At 43.8% G+C, this 16,552-nt stretch overlaps 1 protein-coding gene across 2 annotated transcripts in view; it reads left to right on the top strand.

The window, feature by feature from the left end:
* The first annotated feature begins 513 nt into the window (after window positions 1-513).
* Arf1 (ADP-ribosylation factor 1) overlaps window positions 514-16,552 on the top strand; it is a 41,020-nt gene continuing 24,981 nt past the window's right edge. The window contains exon 1 of one of the 2 annotated variants that reach the window (XM_076198157.1): window positions 514-666. The gene's annotated coding sequence lies outside the window, so the exon portion shown is untranslated. Of the gene's footprint in view, window positions 712-16,552 lie in introns of both variants that reach the window. The other variant, XM_076198158.1, reaches the window with a different exon arrangement.

Below are 16,552 nucleotides of genomic sequence, written 5' to 3'. Positions count from 1 at the left end.
GTTTTAGACATCCACTAGACATTTTTTCATAACCTTGTGACTTGCACTAAACCAAGATATTTTCTCCTCTCGCGCGCGCGCGCGTGATTTACCTTAGATTTAAAATTTGTGGAGTGGAATTTAAAGAATGGGTGGAGGGAATGATGGGGCTACTAACACTGCCAAAATTATTTAACACATTTTGTCCTTGTGTATTAGGTAAATGTATGTATTATTTATCGTACCAGATGACAGTTTTTCTTTCTAGCTACCGTGGCACCTTCGAGGAAGGGAAGGGTAATATATATTTTATTTTTCCTAAACTTGTAACATAATCATATGTGTTGCTTGTGCGTTATAATGATAAAAACGGTGCATTTAACAGAGACCATGTAAATATGAGAAGTACTCATGAAGACATTGCCACGTGTTCTTATGTATGATACGTTTGTCTCATCATCAGGATCATCAGCTGTTAGACACCTGTTTTCTGTACAACAACAATGGAATACCTTCAAAGAAAACTTATTTTCCAACGGAATAAAAGAAAACGAACGGGAAAAGTAGCGGACTCTGGTGGCGGTTCGTCCAAGCTCGAACGGTCACGTGACCAGTGACGTTTCCTCACCGTTACGTGGCAGCACCGTGACTGTACAAGGTCCGCCATTTTCAGTGTTTGGCAAAAAGGTGAGCTCACATTTGGGGATATATTTATGGTCTTTCGCTTGTAAGGTAAGCCCAAGACGTGCACGGTTGTCATTAATTACAAAGAAAAGCATATTACAAGAAAATAAGTGTCTTTGACATGGTATTAAGTCTAAAAATGAGAGGAATCCCTTAGGTAGGGCAGGATGTTGTGTTTGTGTATGATCGTCCGCCGGTTTGATATTTTAATTCAGCGGATACTATGACATTCATTAGACTAGGAAAATGTGTGATGAATGTACGATGTCATAGTTTGTATCGTGCCATTAATGTAGATAATTTAATTGACACAACTAGTCAAAATAATGTTGAAGGAAGGCGGACTTCCGAAACCGGATTTGACAAGTACGACGTTGACGCTGCTGCTGCTGGACCGCACCTAAAGCAAACGTACCAGTAATATTTTATCACGATTATACAATGATTTCCTATAACTAATATATGTCCGAGGACATACAAGGTGACAGAATAGGTCTGTGAGGTGGATAGCCCAAGCTGGATCAGAATGGAGCTGTAAAGAGTTGCAGTCTGGTAACAAACGAGGTCTGTCAAGAGCAGTTTTTTCTCAGGTTAAAACATTAGATACGTGTTATAGTAGTGGAAATCAAAGTATGCGAAGTGAATGACGGGAATGGATTATTAATATCTTAATTTTCGTAATTAGATTGTCCTGGAATGCTAATATCAGAATTTGTGAGCATTGCAGTGGTTTTGCCACCTAAGCAAGATTGTTCTGCCATGCTGTATAAATGGTCAAATGTGAATATAAAATTGAGCACCAAATTACTAACATAACCACATTTAATGTAGTAACCTACATAACAGCATTTAATGTAGTAACCCATTTACATCATAGTTATACACAGAATTGTGTAATTGAGTTATTCAAGATTAATTGAAAAGAGCTTGTGGCCTAGGACAGACCTTGAGTTTTATAAGAAAATTTTACATTGGTAAAGGAAAACAAAACTGATTTTGGTAGATTTGTGTATTGACCAAGATTGTCTAGGGCACTAGGATGGGGGATGTGCCCATTTAGATTAGAAAGTTTTTCAAGATTCCTAACACATGTTCAAGGTTCAATCCAGCTTACCACAATCTTACTTGAACTGGTTATTTGGCTGAAAGGAAGGATGGAGATAATCCTGTCTATATTACAAGAAGTTGTATTTTTGTGATAAAGGATTATGGTAAATTACTTAGCAAGGAGTTTGATGGATGACTTTTTTTTCTGTCTCTTTAAGTAAATAATCCTAAAATTTGTGAACAGTAGGGCAGTGAAGAAATCAACAGTTAATATCTTGTGTGGAAATTAAGGGAAGTGAAGATATTGTCAGTACCAGCACATTCAATTGGTATTATTGTTGAATGTGGCTTTTTGCCGTTGTTTTTAAGCTTTGGCCAATACATGGGAATATTTCTCTTCACCTTAAAGTTTTGTTGATGAATGGTAAAATTTTAAATATCTCCAATACCCCCCCCCCTCCCATTATCATGCAGACATGTTTTTCACTTTATGTATATTTTTCTTTCAAATGGTTACATTAGGTTAGAAGATATTGGACACTAAATTCCATGTTAAATACATATCATATTAGCATGATCCAGGTATTTTACCCATGTTTCTATGCCAAAATCATATCCTAGTGAGTTTCCTATCGGTCCGAAACATCCAGACCATACCAGTCAGCAATTATATGATTAGATTTTAAGGAATTAAGTGCAAGATTTTTTTTTTTTTTTTTTTTTTTTCTCTTCTTTTCTTTTTCTTTTTCTTTTTCTTTTTCTTTTTTCTTTTTCCATAGCTTCTGTTGATGGCTCGAGAAAGTTGGGTAATGACAGGGTTGCTAATTGTTACTTGATGTCTATTCCTAGGGCACCACTCCAGTGCTGACAGTGCTCTGTGGTGCCCCCCTTGTATCTTCCTTTTAGTATTTGTAGTTTTTAATACTTTTGTTTAGGTCGTACCATTCGGTGAGCAGATGGGTCTTCAGCTTTTTAAACATTGCTTTACTGTTGCTACTTTGTCATCAGGGAGCCTGTTATATAGCCTCAGCGGTGCATATCATGCAAAAGCTCTGAAACCAATAGCCATGTTGTTCTTCAGCTTATCAAATCAATGCAGGCCTAGACAATGCCTCAGCATTATAGATATCTCTTGTTGAAACCCTTATTATAGATCTCATAAATTCTGGTTTCCCAAATGTCTTGGTAAGTCAAGACTTGTGAATAATTTTTGCCGTTATTAGTAACCAGTACATCTTATTTTAACCTTTTCAACATGATGACTCCTATGGGTATATGAGGATACCAGTGTTGTCTTGATTATATTTATTTTGTAGTTGTAGCTGAGTTACCCCATATTCTCTAAACTGGCCTGATCATATTGATGAGTAATACAGTTTAACTTTATATTTTATAATGCAAGTATTGTGATGCATCATTATACATCAGGCAGCTCATGCTGCCCATAAGAATTTGACTCGTATTGAAGAGTTTAATGAAAACTTTGTAGGTGATGTGCCCTGGATAAGGTTTGGGGTCAAAGCTAGGAAGGGGACCTGGTAATACACCTATCTGTAGGCCCAGAGCCTGACCCTACTTTGCCTTAGTTTTAATACAATACATAAATACATATAATTGCATTTAATCTTGAAGGTTCTCTGATGCATAATGTGCTGATCCATTTTTGCATGGATTTTGTCAAAAGTCTAGTCAGGAAATGAGTGATACTCTGATGTAGGGAGAAGAATGTTGGTCTCGTATTGGCTTAGTTGTGGGTTTAAGTCCTGCATTCTCTAATGCCCAGCAATGACCATTACCTACCCTAATGGGCCAAGTGTATAGGGCAAAGGAGATGGCTTTGGCCACAGCCATGTGCCTCATGGCATAGGCTCCTCACCTTATCTCGGTTTACCCAGATGTGGCTCTCTTAATTATAAATATATTTAGACTGTATTTATTGGCATGTACCTGAGAGTACCCATGCTTGTTTTCACTGTCTTATGACCTGCAGCTTCCAGGTAACTGGTTATGACTAGTTTGGCCTGCAAGTTACGTAGATGACTGTTGGCTTGATAGGATGAAATTAGGGTTAATTTTTTTATGTGGTGTATGGGCAGTTGAGTCAGTAGCCAGGCCAATTTGGTGTGGGTATTGTTGGTGGGGTGGTGACCTCAGCAGTTGTGCCCATATATATCTTGTCATAGGAGTGGGTTCCCAGAAGAGTTGATATCTGGGGCACCTGGTGAGGTAAAGAGTTGAGAAATCAATGCTGGAGTCTTGCTATGTGAATCCGAGTTCATTTTTTATGGGTGCATGGGGCAGGTTGTAGTTTTTGTAGAGGACAGCTGTTCAGTGTTCTTGTGATACGGTGGATTAAAAAGTGTAAAAATGTGTACCTAACATTCTCATGTAAAAGGGCATTTTGGTTTATGAATGTGGATGTTCTGTTGAGGATTAGTGCAGTTATTGGTAGATTTTTAGTTATGCACACCTATGTGATATAGCAATAGAAAATTAATTATTTTGTAAATTATAATGGATCAACGTAATGTGTGATTTTCTTGGTGGAAATTAATAACAGTTGCTAAAACCTATTATGAATGAAGTCGCAACAGCTGAATTATATGCCATGTTTGTTTTGATAGATGCCGAGGTCGAAGACATGGGAAGATAAATTAGTCTATTCTAACTTAACCTACATTACCTTACCCAACCTATATTTAGTAATTCAGTACCTCAAATTCTAAAGATCATCTTAGTTGTCATGGATGTTGACGGCCTGATTATTATTGTACCTCGGGCAATTAACAGATGATGGCAGAACCCTGTGTTCTCTCATAAAATCCAAGGAAGCTTTATTGTCTTTGTAACAGTGCTTATTAACATCACCTTGAGTTTGAGAACACCTGGTCCACAACGTGAAAACTATCATCTGATAGTGACCGGACTGGCATGGCATCTGGACCATATCTTAGTGGCTTTGTTCATTAGTAAATTTGCTTGTAACAAGGTTTATTTGTTTATTTCTGCCAAGAAAATCGCATATTACATTCATGTATTATAATTTACAAAATTGATATTTAATTTTCTAATGCTATATTGCTTTATTTTTTTATGCAGTTTTAATAATTGTAGGGTACCATGCTGTGAATAAATTAAGTTTTATCTTTAAAGTTGTCCACATTGTTGGGTCTGGGTGGACTGAAGGTTATTTGTGTATCTAAAGTGTGACCTAGTATTTTAGGGTTTCGTCTTGTGGGACAGGTTGTCACTAAGACTGTTGAGCGCTCTGATTCATGATTGTCAAGGGTAAGGAATCTCACTAATGACTTCTAAAAGTGAAACATCCTTCTGTTTAACCCCTTCACTCCAGGCCAAAATCTCGCGGGCAGCATTAGTTGCCAGATGTGCGATGTTGTCATAATACTCGCATTATAAAAAATAAAGTCACCACTGTATTGCTCTTCTCTCTTTCACCTGTGAATTTGGATAACCATAGAAAATATGATGAAGCCAGTTTACAGAGTATGGGGGTCACACAGGTACAACTACAATAAATATAATCAAGACACCGACATCGGCATCCTCGTGTACCCACTTGTTCCTCATGGCGCCTACGTAGGCGTCACCGTATGGAAGGGGTTAATGAGACATTTCATGTTTGAGATAGGTTTGATTTTAGCTGCTGTTTTGTGGTTGCATTATTAGGTTGTTGTTGAGTCATCTGCATAGGCGAGAGCATTGGTGTACTCGTTTGGTGGGAAGGTCTTGTGAATTTTATAGTATTAGTGATAGTATTGCTTCTTGTGGAGTGTCATTGTACATCTTTTTATCCCTGGTAGATATTTGTTTTACGACGCTGCATGCTACAAGCAAGATTTATCAACCATTTCTTGTCATCATGTACATCTTTTTTGAGAGGTTACACCTGGGGACTTGGGTGGCACTTTCTCATTGAGGTTGGTGTGTTCCTGGATTCAAAGATAATTTTTACAGTTAATATTTCAATCAGTGTAGATATAGGGAAGAGGAGATGAGTCTGTATTATGGCAGTGTGTAATTAGGTACTTTATAACCAACAAGCATCAAATTAGAAAGGTTGATTTGAGGTTTCCAAGAACCCTTTTTCTGCAAAGGATTTTTGGTGGTGTAGCTTGTGGAGAGATTTCTAGAATGAACACTGTTAAATACAAAAACAGAAAGGGTTAAGGTAGTTTTTAGATAGGGTTAACCTCTTTGCGGAAAGAATTTTCATTCTTCAAATGAGATTAACCGGCAGCCACTAGTATAAATTGGTAAAATACAGCAAAATAGGACTGTCATACATAGAAATGACTCTGCAGTGAAGGTGCAGATGCCTTGAACTACAAAATTTTTATAAATGAAAGAATGCTGTACAAGGTAATGCAAGGACAGGTTTATAGTATAGAGAGGGTATGAGACAGGTAAAAAAAGATTGAGCACTATGCAAATGAAATGTATTGTCTGAGTGTGCATCCAAATCATGGGATGTTTCAGGAGAGATTTTAGGGGTTAGCAAACAGCCAGCTTGGTAAACTGACATTTATACAAATGAGGTGCATTCTAACTTAGAACAGTGACTAGAATTTGTATAAGCATTGAATTCTAGTAAAACCCAGTACACATTTACTGAACTCCTCAAAAATTGGGAAAAAAATGTTCTTTGGAAAACGAGCAACGACAAAAGCCAATAATACACACAATAGTGCATAAATATTGGTGCATGCATGATGGCACACAAATATTGATGTACAGATTTTGGTGTACAAATAGTGATGCACCCAAGATGGTGATGGTGCATAAATATTGATGCACACAAGATGGTGCATAAATATTGTACTAAAAGAAGAATTTCACTTTAAACTATTTTTAGGAAATGCAGTGTTATGGAGGGCCTTACACTGGCTCATTGAACATGTGAGGTTTGATTGAAACTAGGTTAACTCCTTCCATACAAAGATGCTTATGTTGGAGTCTTGATTACATTTATTCTGCAGTTGTAGCTGAGTGTCCCCTATATTCTGTGAACTGACTTGATCGTATTTTCTTTGGTTATTAATATTCAGAGTGAATGAGTAATACAGCTGTAGCTTTATATTTTATAACGTGAGTATTGTGGTGCATCATTGTACATCAGGCAGCTGATACTACCCATGAGAATTTGACTCATATTGAAGAGGTTAAGAATTACTGGCATAGAGGTACTGTCATGTGAAGAGGAAGATATACAATAGTTAAGGTTTAGGGTTCTACAGGACAAATACATGGTACTAACATGCCCTTAGTTCAAAAGAAGTGATGTCAGAAAATACAGTTAATAGAGGCAACTATGGTGTCGCCAAAGCTGCAATCCCCAACTTGTATTACTATCCATATTGTTGCTTCAACTACCAGCTTTTTGAACGCATTAGGTGACGATATCACCACATAAGTCCGTGTGTACAGTGCTCAACACCCATGCATGACACCCCCATGCTTAAATCCAGCCAAATGTATAAACTTGATGATCACCCTGCGTCATCCTCAGACTTCACAGTATAGTAACATGAAAAGGAAGGCTTCTGTCAGGGACTCTGAGCGTAACGGTTCCAGAGAAGCCCAAAAATGAGTAATTGGGGATAATCATATCATGAGTCACATATGCATATGTACTGTGGTTTGTCGTATGACAGGACCCCAGCCCCCTAGTTCCAATCAAACAACTATACCAAGAGACCACGTACATAGTACAAGAACCTAACACCCCCACCCTGTACATACCACTACATCACCCTCACCACACACCCAACTCGTCTGAAGCACTAGAACCTCCAGTGTGTAACTTGACAGCATTGACCACAAATCAGTCGATATAGATTATAGAAACTGAGCTTTCATTTGGGAAGGTAATATGTCAATCATAAGGCCCATGGTGAAGTGGGTGCTTCTATGTGCACATACACAAATGGTGTATAAAAATGCTATGGAAAATAGGATGTCAGTGTAATTGGAAAAGTAAAATGCACTTGAAAAGTGTTACCCAAACCAGAGTCCATGCCTGGAGGTGTTCAGCAGCATTGTTTAAAGGTGTACATGAGAAGACAGAAACACAAAATAAGATGTACATGGTGTGAGTGGTATGGCTCAGGTAGAGCACTGGCTTTGCAGTGAAGTGATCTGGGTTTGAGCCCAGCCGGCCCCCACCAGTCGACTCGATTGTGAACGAGTACTGGTGTCTGCTGAGAAGTCAAGGTGGTGCGGAAAGGAACTGGCCACCCTGTTACATTATTGTGAGACCTAGTATACATGTCTACAAGACATGTCCCTGTACAGTACTATATATCAAGGACTTTGTCTTAAAGTATGATCAAATAAGATAATATAATGCTTTCATGGAAATCTGAAGTGTGCTGGTCTCTCACTTGGTCATTTGTTCAAATCCTGCTCTTTTCTCTTAATCCCTGCAGTGACTACCTGGTTAAATGGTCAGAGCTCACAGGGCTAAGATGCATGTTTTTTTATATAACTTGTTCTTCCAAAATAAAATGTAATCAGCCATTGTTGGTAAAAGTAAGAAAGGGTACATCAAGCCCCCCCAAAAAAAATTGAGCAACTGCAGTAGTGTTCAATGGGTCACTGTTCATTCATGCCTTCTTAGGTGTAACAACATCACAACTGCTAATACTACACTTGGCTGATATGATCGCTAGCATGTTATTTCATTGCGCTTTGTTTACAGCACTTGTACAATCATTTGGTAGGTAGAACATAGTGGTTGGCTACTGTCCCATGAGGACTGTGATAAGTGTATATTACATCAGACAAAGCATGTTTTAAAGTACATGGTCAATAAAAAGTGACCCCATGCACAGGTCTAGCAATTTATTATTTTCAAAGTAATTGGCCTTATGTTTTTAGCATTTGAATATATTGGAGTGCAAGCTTGCTGGTCTCGCATCTGCTTTGTTGCGGGTTTGAATTTCACATTCTCACAGATTCCCAGCAGTGTGTGTTATCACCACCTCCCCACCCCTGCTCATGACCTCCTACGCACACACACACACACACACACACACACACACACATATACATCCACCTACACCCATTCCCAGCCGTATCCTAATCAGCCATCCACCCTGGCCACAACCTCTTCCACCCTCACCCTCAGCCACATCAATTCCCACCCAGAATACCCCCATTCCCTATACTGCTCATGACAGATCCCCCCTCCCCATGCCATCCACTGCTCTTGACCCCCTTTTACCCCTCCACCACTGATTATGATCCTATTTTCCCTCCCCCACTGCTCACGACCCCCTTTTCCCCTTCCCCACCATTCTCAACCCCTTTTTCTCCTTCCCCACTACTCGCAACTCCCTTTTCCCCGTCTCCACTACTCGCAACCCCCTTTTCTCCTTCCCCACTACTCGCAACTCCCTTTTCCCCATATCCACTACTCGCGACCCCCTTTTCCCCATCCCCACTACTCACGACCCACTTTTCACCATCCCCACTACTCGCGACCCCACTTTTCATCATCCCCACTACTCGCGACCCCACTTTTCCCCATCTCCACTACTCGTGACCCCCTTTTCCCCATCCCCACTACTTGCAACTCCCTTTTCCCCATCTCCACTACTTGCGACCCCCTTTTTCCCATCCCCACTACTTGACCCCCTTTTTCCCATCCCCACTACTTGACCCCCTTTTCCCCATCCCCACTACTTGTGACCCCCTTTTCCCCATCCCCACTACTCGTGACCCCCTTTTCCCTTCTCCACAACTCGCGACCCCCTTTTTCCCTTCACCACTCGTGACCCCTTTTTCCCCTTCACCACTCGTGACCCCTTTTTCCCCTTCACCACTCGTGACCCCTTTTTCCCCTTCACCACTCGTGACCCCTTTTTCCCCTTCACCACTCGTGACCCCTTTTTCCCCTTCACCACTCGTGACCCCTTTTTCCCCTTCACCACTCGTGACCCCTTTTTCCCCTTCACCACTCGTGACCCCTTTTTCCCCTTTTGGACTTTTGTCTCCTTTTTCCCCTTCACCACTCGTGACCCCTTTTTCCCCTTCACCACTCGTGACCCCTTTTTCCCCTTCACCACTCGTGACCCCTTTTTCCCCTTCACCACTCGTGACCCCTTTTTCCCCTTCACCACTCGTGACCCCTTTTTCCCCTTCACCACTCGTGACCCCTTTTTCCCCTTCACCACTCGTGACCCCTTTTTCCCCTTCACCACTCGTGACCCCTTTTTCCCCTTCACCACTCGTGACCCCTTTTTCCCCTTCACCACTCGTGACCCCTTTTTCCCCTTCACCACTCGTGACCCCTTTTTCCCCTTCACCACTCGTGACCCCTTTTTCCCCTTCACCACTCGTGACCCCTTTTTCCCCTTCACCACTCGTGACCCCTTTTTCCCCTTCACCACTCGTGACCCCTTTTTCCCCTTCACCACTCGTGACCCCTTTTTCCCCTTCACCACTCGTGACCCCTTTTTCCCCTTCACCACTCGTGACCCCTTTTTCCCCTCCACTGCTAATAACCCCACTTATCCACTTGCCCCCTTCCAATGACTGCTTTTTCCACTCTCCAACTGCATAAGACACCCTTTTCCCCTACCCCACTGCTTATGACCCCATCACTTGCCCCCCTCCTGTCATTTGCTCCCTTTCACCCACCACTTGCTCCTTGTCACCCAGAAGTCACTTGCTTCATCTCGCCTTTCCCCCCCCTCACTTGCTTCATCTCGCCTTTCCCCCCTCACTTGCTTCATCTCGCCTTTCCCCCCCCACTTGCTCCCTCTCACCCTTCCCCCCCCACTTGCTACCTCTCACCCTTCCCCCCCACTTGCTCCCTCTCACCCTTCCCCCCCACTTGCTCCCTCTCACCCTTCCCCCCCACTTGCTCCCTCTCACCCTTCCCCCCACTTGCTCCCTCTCACCCTTCCCCCCTCACATGCTCCCTCATTTGATCCTTCTCACTCTCACCCTCCCCCCTCATTTGCTCCTCTCACTCACCCTCATTTGCTCCTCACTCTCACCCTCCCCCCTCATTTGCTCCTCACTTTCACCCTCCCCCCTCATTTGCTCCTTCTCACTTTCACCCTCCCCCCTCATTTGCTCCTTCTCACTCTCACCCTCCCCCCTCATTTGCTCCTTCTCACTCTCACCCTCCCCCCTCATTTGCTCCTTCTCACTCTCACCCTCCCCCCTCATTTGCTCCTTCTCACTCTCACCCTCCCCCCTCATTTGCTCCATCACCCTCCCCCACTTCGTTTGCTCCCTCTTGCCCCCCTTCACTTGCTCCCTCTTGCCCCCCTTCACTTGCTCCCTCTTGCCCCCCTTCACTTGCTCCCTCTTGCCCCCCTTCACTTGCTCCCTCTTGCCCCCCTTCACTTGCTCCCTCTTGCCCCCCTTCACTTGCTCCCTCTTGCCCCACTTCGTTTGCTCCCTCTTGCCCCACTTCGTTTGCTCCCTCTTGCCCCACTTCGTTTGCTCCCTCTTGCCCCACTTCGTTTGCTCCCTCTTGCCCCACTTCACTTGCTCCCTCTTGCCCCCCTTCACTTGCTCCCTCTTGCCCCCCTTCACTTGCTCCCTCTTGCCCCACTTCACTTGCTCCCTCTTGCCCCACTTCACTTACTCCCTCTTGCCTCCCTTCACTTACTCCCTCTTGCCTCCCTTCACTTACACCCTCTTGCCCCCCCCTTCACTTACTCCCTCTTGCCCCCCCCTTCACTTACTCCCTCTTGCCCCCCTTCACTTACTCCCTCTTGCCCCCCTTCACTTACTCCCTCTTGCCCCCCTTCACTTTCTCCCTCTTGCCCCCCTTCACTTACTCCCTCTTGCCTCCCTTCACTTACTCCCTCTTGCCTCCCTTCTCTTACTCCCTCTTGCCCCCCTTCACTTACTCCCTCTTGCCCCCCTTCACTTTCTCCCTCTTGCCTCCCTTCACTTACTCCCTCTTGCCCCCCTTCACTTGCTCCCTCTTGCCCCCCTTCACTAACTCTTGCCCCCCCTTCACTTACTCTTGCTCCCTCTTGCCCCACTTCACTTGCTCCCTCTTGTCCCACTTTGCTTGCTCCCTCTCATGTGGTTCATGTCCTTCCACCTTTTCATTTTCTTTTCTTCCCATGAGTTTCTCCCTTCCACCCTTTCACTTTCTCCCTTCACTCTCTCCCTCCACTCTCTCCCTCCACTCTCTCCCACACCTTCACTTTCTCCCTACCACCTCCCTTCATTTTCTCCCTTTCAGTTTCCTCACCACCCTCAATTCATGTCCCCCTTTTGCCCCCACCCTCAACCCCCTACTTACACCTATTTGCCCCCATTTTTCACCCCATCCCACTTTTCTCACCTCATGGGAACCTTCCCCCCCCTTTTTTTTTTTTTTTTTTTTTTTTTTTTTTTTTTTTTTTCTCCTCCTCCTCCTCCTCCTCCTCCTCCTCCTCCTCCTCCTCCTCCTCCTCCCTGGTTGCTTCTATCATCACACACACACCCCATCGACTTCCATCCAATTTCACCCACGTTCTATTATTCAGCCACATTTTCAATTCTTTGCTGACCACATCTATACCATTTCACCCCCTCTACACATCCCCTTTTCACTCCCCCAGAATGTCTCATTTTCATCCTTCCCATTGTGTCCTCTTTTTTTTCCACCCACTTGAGGTCCCTCAGTTCTCTTGTCAGGCTCCCCAATTCTCCAATTCCTGATCCCTCTTTTCCCACCTGACATCCCTCTATCTCCTTTTCTTCTGCCTCCCCCCCCCCCCCCCACATCACACATCCCATCACTCCCTCAATTTTCTCCTTTCATGTCCCCCCCTCCCCACCTATTCACCCTTTCAAGTCCTTTTCACCCCCTTTTGTACACCCAATTTTCACTCCTCCCCTTCTCTGCCCTCCTCTTCACCCTTTCCTTTTATGCACCCCCATTTTCTCTCTTACATCTCGGAACATCATCCCTTCGTCCCAGGTTCACCTCTTCTTGCTTTTCAAGCCTCCTTTTCACACCTTCCCCCTTCCTTCATATCCTTTCAACCACTCCTCGCCATCATATCCTCTTTTCATTTCATCACAATCCACACATTTCACCCTATTCTCATATGGTCCTCTCTCCCATCACATCCCCTTCATGCCCCTTTTGATCCCTGGAACTCCTTTCACCCATTCATTCCCCCTGTGCCCCATACATTTCCCCTCATTTTGATCTATTCATTATTGTACACCCTGTTCATATTCCCCATGCACCAAGCTCACAACCCCCATACACCCAGTTCATGTCCCCCAGTATACCCTGTTCACATCCCCCTCTACACCCCATTCACTACCTTTTTCCCCATTGACCCTTCATTCCCATTTCACCCCTCCCCTTTCACCTTTCCCATCTTGCTTCTCCCACCGTTCACCTTTTCGCATCTCCGTCTCACCCCGCCCCTTCATATCCACCATGAATTCCTTCCTCATTACATTCCCCTGTCAGCCTTATATTTTATAACTTCTTTTGTCCTCTTGAAACACCTCATTTCCTTTCACCCCCTTTCAACCCTTCACTCCTTTTACATATCAACCCTTCTGTTCATGTCCCCATCAATCTTCCTTCTGCCCATGCCCCTTTTTCACCCATCAGCTCTTCTGCCCATGCCCCCTTTTCACCCATTAGCTCTGCCCATGACCCCCTTTTGCCCAGCAACTCTGCCATGACACCTTTCACCCATCAGCCCTTCATCCCATGTCCCTCTCACCTATCAACCCTTTTTTGCTTGTGTATCCCACACCCATCAACCCTCTTCTGCACATGTACCCCTTTCACCCATCCTTTTCTACACCTTTTGATCTGTTAACACTCCTGCCTATGTATCTCGCCCAATCACCCTCAATTCACATCATGCTTACATTCAACCCCATTCTCGTCAACCCTCGCACACACATACCCATTACCCATCACCCTTTCCCTGCTCTCCCCCCCCCCTTTTTACCTACCAAACCTTTGCTCATGGTCCCATACCTATCAACCCTTGATTCATGTTTTATGTATAGATTGTTAAAGTTTGCTTTGGTGATTGTTTGGAACCCTGTTGTGGAAGTGTAGAGGATGGTTCTTATGAATATAGTATTGAGTTTGTAGGTTTTTCTTGATGTTTACTGTCAAATCTTTGACATGTTGGCAGAAATTCATACAAGTAATGAATGCGAGGACTAGAATTTTGGGGTTCTTTTCCAGTGAAATGGTATAACTGTTTAATTTCAGTGTAGGATTTTTTTTGTTCATTGTCTGGAGTGAGAAATATTACTGATGGTTTCTGAGGTAAGGCTTCCAATTTGTTATTTCTGAGCCCTTGCTCTAGTTTGTCAAAATAGATTTCAGTGTTCGTAGCAGCAGTAATGCAGTTTGAATGCTGGGATATAATCAGTTCATCTGTGTGAGTGGGAACATCAATATTAAGTTCTAGATGTGTTGAGGTCTTGCTTATGAAGGTATTAGCATAGGTGAGAGTATTGTTTTGCAGAGGATTCCATTGTAATTTTTCATTGCCCTAGAAATTTTATATTTGGTTGCTCTGCATGGCTAAGAAATTAAAAGTTTTTTTCATTGTCATGAATATCTGCCTCAATTTTTTTTTTAACATGTCTTGGGACTGTCATATACTGTTTGCATCAGTTGCTATCTGAACCTCTGGTGGTGCTTCCATGTTGAATTCTTCCAGCACCTGTTGGGAGACATTTTTGATAAGTGTTGCAGCTCTTTGAATCCATGTTGTTTATAGGAAATGGGTGAAATTATTATTATTATGTATTTATTCATAATATATATATAAAAGAGGAGTTTGAATGTGTTTGAGATGAGGTGCCTGATAAGTATGATAGGGGTTACAAGGCTGGATAGAGTGAGAAACAAGGTTAGGAGAATGGGGGTGGAAAGGGAGTTGGGAGAAAGAGTATTGGGATGGTTTGGACACATGGAAAGAATGAGGGAGTAAATATTATTAAACTAGGTTTGGAAGGCAGAGGTAGGAGTGAACATGAGGGGGCAACAAAGGATGAGATGGATGGCTGGGGTAAAAGGGACATTGTGAAAGGGGAATTTATGTTGAGGAAGGACGGGAGAAGATGGAAGATAGGGGTGAATGGATGGTGGTTGTGTATGGATGATGCTGTGAGGCATGGAAGGGAATGGGTGGGGGTTGAGGGAGTATATGAAAAAATAATTTAATGCAGCCGGAAGGGATTTCTCCCCATCTTCTCTTTTTCTGCATGAGGGGATGGAGAATGGAGGTCATATTTAATGAAGCAGCCTTGCTGTGGATGTGCTGTCTTGTGACACTGCTTCTGACCTAGGGTAGTGGGCGAGATGCAGGGATGACCCATCATCCAACAGGAGCCAAGATAAATAAGAGGGATGGAAGGGGGTGAATGGGAGTTGAGTATGTAGGGATGGAATGGGTGGGGGTGGATTTTATGCCTTTGTTTTTTTGGCTACTTTCCTTGTAAGGGGGGAAACCTTTGGTATGTGTGTGTGATTCACCATTGTCTTGGATCGTGCATTAGACTTGTGATCGGCAGCCATTAACCTCCCGGACAAGAGCTCAGAGCTCATATGACCGATCTATGGGTAATACTGTGACCTAACGCGCGCGCACACACACCCAATTCCCCAGCCACGAGAGTTGGAGTAACGACTTTCAACGCAGCAATACAGAAATTATTTCAGCCCTGGGCAGGATTCTTGGTTATGTTGTTGTTGTTGTTCCTGACTCTGTCCGAGCAGTCCTCTCCCCCCAAGGAATGCCATGACCAAAATGGGGTTTTCCCCACATCCATTATGGAGTGTATGTTGTGTTGTTTGCATGCATGATTGTTTATAATGTAGTCTTCCATGATGTGTTGAATAGTATGGGGTGAGGTGTTACATCCTGGGCATTTGTCCACAATGCAGTCATCCAGTCTCTTCTGGTAGCTTAGAAGGGCTGGGTGGTGGCCACATCGCAGTCTGGCCAGGTGGACTCTTGTCCTTTCGTGGGAGAGAGGATTCAGAGGGATGGATATCAGGGGGTCTGGCATACAGCAATGTGTTATCTTTTAGGGTGTTAATGGAGCAGTTAGTGATGCGATTATGAATATGTTTCCGGAGGCTGGTAATAGGTGGTTTTGGAGGAAAGAGGAGAGTATTTGTATGTGATCTCTCTCTCTCTCTCTCTCTCTCTCTCTCTCTCTCTCTCTCTCTCTCTCTCTCTCTCTCTCTCTCTCTCTCTCTCTCTCTCTCCTCTCTCTCTCTCCTCTCTCTCTCTCTCTCCTCTCTCTCTCTCTCTCTCTCTCTCTCCTCTCTCTCTCTCTCTCCTCTCTCTCTCTCTCTCTCTCTCTCTCTCTCTCTCTCTCTCTCTCTCTCCTCTCTCTCTCTCCTCTCTCTCTCTCTCTCCTCTCTCTCTCTCTCTCCTCTCTCTCTCTCTCTCTCCTCTCTCTCTCTCTCTCTCTCTCTCTCTCTCTCTCTCCTCTCTCTCTCTCTCTCTCCTCTCTCTCTCTCTCTCCTCTCTCTCTCTCTCTCTCTCTCTCTCTCTCTCTCTCTCTCTCTCTCTCTCTCTCTCTCTCTCTCTCTCTCTCTCTCTCTCTCTCTCTCTCTCTCTCCTCTCTCTCTCTCTCCTCTCTCTCTCTCTCTCTCTCTCCTCTCTCTCTCTCTCTCTCCTCTCTCTCTCTCTCTCTCTCTCTCTCTCTCTCTCTCTCTCTCTCTCTCTCTCTCTCCTCTCTCTCTCTGTTTGTGTGCCTCTCATGTCAAGGTGATCTTTGACTTTGAGGACTTGGTGTAGATGGTCTGTAGGTGTTGTATATGGCAGCCTGTAATTGTTTTAAGGCTTTTTGTATGGTC

The sequence above is a fragment of the Oratosquilla oratoria genome, chromosome 14, assembly GCF_046742065.1.
Source record: "Oratosquilla oratoria isolate Oo_2021 chromosome 14, ASM4674206v1, whole genome shotgun sequence".
NCBI lineage: Eukaryota > Metazoa > Arthropoda > Malacostraca > Stomatopoda > Squillidae > Oratosquilla > Oratosquilla oratoria.
Note: the sequence above shows the minus strand (reverse complement) of the source record. Positions and strands in the feature narration are given on the sequence as shown.